This window comes from Sinocyclocheilus rhinocerous, unplaced genomic scaffold, assembly GCF_001515625.1.
Source record: "Sinocyclocheilus rhinocerous isolate Xijiao unplaced genomic scaffold, SAMN03320098_v1.1 scaffold265, whole genome shotgun sequence".
NCBI classification, from domain to species: Eukaryota; Metazoa; Chordata; class Actinopteri; order Cypriniformes; family Cyprinidae; genus Sinocyclocheilus; species Sinocyclocheilus rhinocerous.
The window spans coordinates 269222-277052 of NW_015645861.1; the positions used below are offsets into that span (position 1 = coordinate 269222).

At 41.1% G+C, this 7831-nt stretch overlaps 1 pseudogene; it reads right to left on the reverse strand.

The window, feature by feature from the left end:
• The window catches only part of LOC107706931 (synaptic vesicle glycoprotein 2B-like), an 11211-nt pseudogene extending 10898 nt beyond the window's left edge, over positions 1 to 313 (reverse strand).
• Positions 314 to 7831: the final 7518 nt, after the last annotated feature.

The window sequence follows — 7831 nt, forward strand, 5'->3', positions numbered from 1 at the left end:
ACTCTGCCGTGGGGGGGGGGGGTTTGTTGCGGGGCCTTTCCTTGCTCTGATGGAAATTTCGTCCCGTGACAGGAGGGTTAGGCAAACGCGCAGGGGGCACCTGGCGTGTGACCGCCTTCCTAGGAAGGCATAACTTGAAGGCCTCGTCCTCCTTCTTCTTGTCATCGTAACGTTGCTATATCAATCCGACGGCGGGACCAAAGAGAGCCCGGCCGGGCTGAACCGGAGCGCCCGCGATGCGCCTCTTCTCACTGTCGGGGAGGCCTGACAGGTTAAGCCAGAGGGCGCGCTCTCCCACCACAGAAAGCGCCATGGAGCGCCCGCAGGCTAACTGGAGAATAGCGTCGCGTGCAGGCCTTATATGCTCTCAGGTAAGGGGGTGGGGCCTTACCTGGCATTGGCTTCGCGCTTCTGTCTGTCTAGCCAGACTTGGTGCAATTGGATGCTTCTGCAGAGGTCAGGTACGGATGCCCTTCCCATAGGTGGATCTCGAACACGAGATGATGAAAGAGAACTTGAAATCGCATCATATGACCCCTTTAATGCAGCATTTATTAAAATACAGAAATTAGATCAATCAAAACTAAAATGTAAATTATAATATTAAGCCAGGGTTAAGCGTAGAGTTCTAACAGAATTCATAAATTCGTGGGTTTGTTTCATCTTCATTTACTGCGTGCCTCTGATCTGCACGCGTTTCTCCAGCACGCGCTTTCACCTGTCTTCCACAGAAAGCCGCGCGCTAGCGGAATTTAAAAATGAACAGTCATTTTTTCGTTTTACTGGCTGACTGACTCGCTCGTTTATCGATCTCTTTATTGAGTGATTACTTAAAATTATATTTATGAGAGTAAATATGATTTCGGAGGGATTTAAAATGCCGAACTGAAGAGAACATGATGTTAAAGGAACATTCCACTATTTTTGAAAATAGGCTAACTTTCCAACTCCCTTAGAGTTAAACAGTTGAGTTTTACCGTTTTCGAATCCATTCAGCCGATCTCCGGATTTGGCGGTAGCACTTTTAGCTGGAGCTTAGCATAGATCATTGAATCTCATTAGACCGTTAGCATCTCGCTCAAAAATGACCAAAGAGTTTCTATATTTTTCCTATTTAAAACTTGACTCTTCTGTAGTTACATCGTGTACTAAGACCGACGGAAAATGAAAAGTTGCGATTTTCTAGGTCGATATGGCTAGGAACTATACTTTCATTCCGGTGTAATAATCAAGGAACTTTGAAAACTTTTGAAAATAGTCCCAGCTAGGTAACTTCCAATAAGCCTATTTTCAGGCGCTGCGTAATATCATCCCGGCCCCGTTTGTGTTCGTTTTGTTATGCATGGAGGAATATTCAGGGCAATTTTCAAAAGGAATTGCAAATTGTATTTTCAATTGCGTTTTCCATATGTGGATGCATAAATTGTGACATAATCTAAATGCAATTGCAAATCTTGCATTACCATTAGAATTTTCGCTTAAATTGCAAATCTTGCATTACCATTAGAATTTTCGCTTTCGCTTATGCACAGTAACTGCCACATTTCAAATGAAAAAGCAAAGTCCATTTGCAACTGTATTTCCCATATCTTACAGTTATGAGCCTATCATATTTAAATAGCAATATTAATTACCACATTTGCTTTTTCACTCTCTCTTTGTCATGCATGTAATTATGGGATCATTTTCCCGCCAAATGTATTGCAGTCAGGGGTAAAAAAATAACAAGCGTGAAACCAAAATTTAAAAACGCAAGTAAAATTATATTGCACAAAATTTAAAAATGAAAGCAAAGTTTTCAGAATAGCAAACAATGGTCACGGATAAAAAAATAATAAGTGTAAATCAGAAATGTAATAACGCATTAAAAAAAATAATAAGCACGAATCAAAACTTTAAACACATTTAAAATCATATTGCACAAAACTGAAATATTAATGCAAAATTATCCGAATTGCACACAAAATCATGTTTTCCTTGGTTATATTGTTCTGTTTTTTGTGCTCTCAGACATTTTCTGCACATATTTTTATTTTTTGTATGCTTATGCTTATATATATGCTATTGTATTTGTTTTTCCCTTTGCTCTTTATTCCATGTTCTGCACTTCTTCTTCCAAATGTTGCGGTTAGAGTTTCATGTAAATCAGGGAGGGCTAAAACATCATCATTGGTCCACTAGTTCTAGATTGACAGCTCCTCCTCTAGCCAATCAGTCGAAGAGGGGCGGTGACGTCACTCCAACGCGCCTCATTACTGCCGATGCTCAGTGATCTGTTTCGACCTCACTCTGACCGTCACTAACGGTCTAAATAGAATGATAACCTTCGTTCCGCCTTCTCTCGAGACCTTATGTAAACAAAGTCATGCCCATGACCCCGGAGGCGGAACTCCCACACGTATAAAAGCGGGTTTTACTTCCGGCTCGTTCTCTTTACCTTTCTCACCTTGAGAGACCTGGTACTGGTAAGAACGATCTAAATTATATTTCACCATTCAATTCTTCACCAGATGGTGCAGCTGCCTTGAGTCCCTGTGAATTGTGGTGTTTTTTCTCTGCTGAATTACAATTCCTTGACAATGGAGGTATGTCTGACTCCTCAGAGAATAGACAGCCTGGAGAAAGCAATAAATCACTTCCATACAGGGAAGATTGTGACAGCCCACAGGGTCCAGAAGCTATTAGGCATGGCTCAGTTTCAACCTCCTTCACAGACAAAACAGGAAGGCTTGCTTTCCCTATGTCCAGTAAGGGCATTACGTACTTATGTGAATCTTACTTCGCCTTTGAGAAAATCTCATTCTCAGCTTTTTATTTGTCATGGAAAGAACAGGCTAGGGTTGCCACTTTCGAAGCAACGTTTGTCACACTGGTTGGTTGATGTTATCTCCCATGCTTATACAGTGAGAGGGTTGCCAGTTCCTGTAGGAGTTCGGGCCCACTCAACCAGAGGTGTAGCTACTTCATGGGCTGCACTAAAGGGAGTTCAAGTAGAGGATATTTGTGCTGCAGCATCATGGTCTACGCCATGTACGTTCACAAAATTTTACAGAGTTGATGTGACTAGCGCAACACCAGTGAGCACTGCTGTTTTAATGTCTGTTGCCCAGCGAGGAGCGAATGGTATGGATTTTGTAGTTCCTCGCGACCCTGTTGACACGAGTCATCCTATTTAGACCGTTAGTGACGGTCAGAGTGAGGTCGAAACAGATCGTAAGTTATGACTATAACTATGGATGGTTGATGTTATCTCCAATGCTTATACAGTGAGAGGGTTGCCAGTTTCTGTAGGAGTTCGGGCCCACTCAACCAGAGGTGTAGCTACTTCATGGGCTGCACTAAAGGGAGTTCAAGTAGAGGATATTTGTGCTGCAGCATCATGGTCTACGCCATGTACGTTCACAAAATTTTACAGAGTTGATGTGACTAGCGCAACACCAGTGAGCACTGCTGTTTTAATGTCTGTTGCCCAGCGAGGAGCGAATGGTATGGATTTTGTAGTTCCTCGCGACCCTGTTGACACGAGTCATCCTATTTAGACCGTTAGTGACGGTCAGAGTGAGGTCGAAACAGATCGTAAGTTATGACTATAACTATGGATCTGTGAGACCGAAGGATGACCGTCACTAATCCTTGTCGCTCGGAACTCTGGGGCGTTCAAGGTAAGAGAACGAGCCGGAAGTAAAACCCGCTTTTATACGTGCGGGAGTTCCGCCTCCGGGGTCATGGGCATGACTTTGTTTACATAAGGTCTCGAGAGAAGGCGGAACGAAGGTTATCATTCTATTTAGACCGTTAGTGACGGTCATCCTTCGGTCTCACAGATCCATAGTTATAGTCATAACTTACGATCTGTTTCGACCTCACTCTGACCGTCACTAACGGTCTAAATAGGATGACTCGTGTCAACAGGGTCGCGAGGAACTACAAAATCCATACCATTCGCTCCTCGCTGGGCAACAGACATTAAAACAGCAGTGCTCACTGGTGTTGCGCTAGTCACATCAACTCTGTAAAATTTTGTGAACGTACAATTCTATTTAGACCATTAGTGACGGTCATCCTTCAGTCTCACAGATCCATAGTTATAGTCATAACTTACGTTCTGTTCACTTGTACAGGTGAAAATGGACAACTGTCGGCTGGGGAACATCTTTCCATACAAGGACACCGTTGTGTCTGTCTGTCACTGGCCTACCTGGCGTTCCGTTAACGTTAAATGAGCCATCCTAGCGAACTGTTGCGGTTATATTCACCTGTATTTATTCACCTCCGGTCACATCGCGAAAGGGATCAGCCACTAAATGCACCGGCCTCACTAAGTCACTGATGTGTACCGGCGCCTCCCGTGCGCACACAACATAATCAGTTCTAGCATTGCAAACTTTACATCGCAGCCTCTTCATCATCAAAGAAAATGAGACAACTAAACATACAAAAGGTATTGGTGACTCAATGTAGTTTGTCTTTTGTACAATATGTAGGTTTTGCTGGTCAGCGCGAGCATCGCCATGCCTTGGTGTTTTCCAAACAAATTTTTTGCATATGTGAAGGATGTTGTTTAAGTAGATATTCAGATACGAGAGAAGTACAAAGCCTTCTTTACAAAATAAATAGGCTAATAGTTTATCAAATTTTCGTTTTAAATGAGTTATAGGCTTAGCATTTAAAATAAATGTTGTTTGTAAAAAATGGCACTATAATTTATTTTATGACATACAGTTAAACAAAACACAAGGAAGAGTGTTTTTCCTAATATCAGGACCATAATGTTTATTGAACTGAATCAATATAACAAGAAGTATATTTTGAGTGAGTTTACTATTAATAGTAACTATTTTCTCATTTTGCTCTATTTTGACAAAGAGTCCAAACAAAGCCACAGCTGAACAGTGTCCTCTACAAGCAACACAGCAGCCTTTCGTATTGAATGATTCGCTTTATTCCTCACTGAATGAATCAGCCATTTGAATGATTGATTTAAAGGGGTGGTTCACTGGCTTTTTTCTAGGCTTGATTGTGTTTATGGGGTGCAGTCTAACATGTGCTAATGCTTCGTTTTTAAAAAAACTCATTATTTTTCACATAATTTACCTTTATTCCACACCGCTCTGTCCCTTCTCTGAGAAACGGGCTGATCTTTTCCTGTTTTTATGAAGCCCTGCCCTCAGAAATAGGCGATGGGCTCTGATTGGTTAGCTAGCCCAGTGTTGTGATTGGCTAAACCGCCTCTAGGTGCGCATCTAAACATCCCGCCCCTTACCTCAGCGGCATGTGCTCCGATTGTATTGTAAACAACGGCGTCGTTAATATCGCTTATCAGTTTGAGCTCGATTGACAAGCAGAGGATATTATTGAAGAGGATCGTGCAGAACCTGTGCAAGCACGGCTTTTAGGCCTATGTTTTTTGTTTGTTGTTCTCTCATACTTTTAGATACGCTGTTATTTGTAAATGCTACTGCTTATGTAATTTTAAAAGACGATATCTCCGTTTGCATTGAACTTTCAGCTTCGTAACTTTGCAGATATTGTTTATGCTCAAACAGCAAACATGATTTTGTGTGCAATTCGGATAATTTTGCATTAATATTTCAGTTTTGTGCAATATGATTTTAAATGTGTTTAAAGTTTTGATTCGTGCTTATTATTTTTTTAAATGCGTTATTAAATTTCGGATTTACACTTATTATTTTTTGATCCGTGACCATTGTTTGCTATTCTAAAACCTTGCTTTCATTTTTAAATTTTGTGCAATATAATTTTACTTGCGTTTTTAAATTTTGGTTTCACGCTTGTTATTTTTTTTATCCCTGACTGCATTACATTTGGCGGGAAAATTATCCCATACAAATGCAATGATTATCCCCTGCTAACAGCGGGAGTAACAACGGTACGCACAATAGGTCAATATTCACTATTACCCAAACGCTTTTCACCTGTCTCAACATCTCTCACTGTTTCTCTCACTCCGATTGATGCAAGTGAGTAAACAGACAGTGCAATTCTACACTTATTACAGTACATTTTATTCCTTTCTTTCAATCTGTAATAGTAGGCCTACGGAAGTTCTAAGCGGCCATGCATTATTATAATTTTTCTTTCTTTCTTGTTTTCTCATGATCACGACTTAATTTTCTCGTGATCTCGACATAACGAGTTGTTTTCTCGTGATCTCGACATAACAAAAGCCATTTGATCAAAAAGCCATTTGATCTGGACACACCAGAGACGAGACATCCTGCTCACTACATGCCTGAAATCAAAGTATTTCATATTGAACACTTACGTATTTGTGCATTTGTAATATACTGATGAATGAATGTCATGTATGGCAACAAAATGTGGCAGCTTTTATGGCAACACACACATTCATGTATGTCTGTTTAGCAATGGATCAAGATGCTGACAATATCAAAATGTCTAAGTACTATAAAGGGAGACTGCTTTTCTTGTGCCCCGACATGTGCCGTATTTTCTACCGCTTTCCAAGTGAGAGCTATGATTTAATCCAGCTTAAAAACAGATGAATTTTATTTATTCCCAGAAGGCCCGATTAAATTTGGAGGGTGATGAACATGTCTCTTGATGAAATAATCAAATGTTTGGAGCATAATAGAGTACAACTTGGAGTATAAGAGCAAAACAGATTGAACTGGTACATATATTGAGCAAATATCAAGCCATTCATCCCTGAGCACTGACAACTGTCCCTTGCCCAAATATTAAAAACAGTAGAAAAGACATTACAGAGAGAACACATCTACATTCACTGAGTATCCCGTCTCGACCTGGTCATCATGATCTGGCAGCCCCAGATGGGCATTACATAACTTTAGACATGTACTAAGACAAAATAAGCTACAACAAACCTAGCAAATTCATGTGGTTATGTCTGTTATGGGATTAGATCATGATATTTATCCATTTACAATGTTCTGAATACCATGCAATGGGCATATAAAATGCACATACATGTCCTGGCACATTATTATAATGACTGTGAGTAGATGACTTGAATTTAAGCAAATAAAACATTTTTCATTGAAAACTAATAAATAATAATAATATATGATGTGTGTATGTATATGTTCTAATATATACATAATGCATGTGCTCTAACATCTGAAAGCTAAACTGAAATCAATAATTAAGTCTTTATACAATCTTCCCACTAAATTCTTTTGTGTCATCCTCTCTGTCAGGTGATATATTCTTATATGGCTGAAAGTGCACATGGTGTGGGCGGGTCTTTAGCATAGACTGTATAAAAACATGGACGTAGTATCCATGACGTCACCCGTATGTTTCCGAAGAGCATTTTTTAAGCCTAAAGTAGGAGGAGCCGGCAGTTGCCATCTTGGCAGCGCGTCACTCCCGGATAATCGAAAATGGGCAAAGAGGCGGGAGCTGGTTGCTGAAACCACGCCCATCTAGCTCGACGGTGGGGACAGCAGCGGCAATCCACCTGTCATTCAAGTGGCCGTGCCCAGCTGATCCGTGCTGGTCGCTGAGGAAATACAACAACTTTGCGCTGTCGATCGTCGGATCGGCTTTCACCGTGGACGAAGCGGAGTCCCGCTCGGGGTCGTCACATGTGGTTGCCGCAAGCCCTCCGGACGCTCCTTCGTCGAATCCCTCCGCTCTCTCTAGCCCGCCGTGTGTGACGCTGTATTTCGGTGTGAAAGCGAAACTACTTTGTTTGGCTTTCCAAAAGAGGACACGACTAGAAATCAGTGGTTAAGTTGTATTTACAACACTGTTCCAGAACAGTTTAACCCAAATATTCAGATGTGTCCAGCGCATTTTATGGAGGACTGTTTCCTGATCCTGG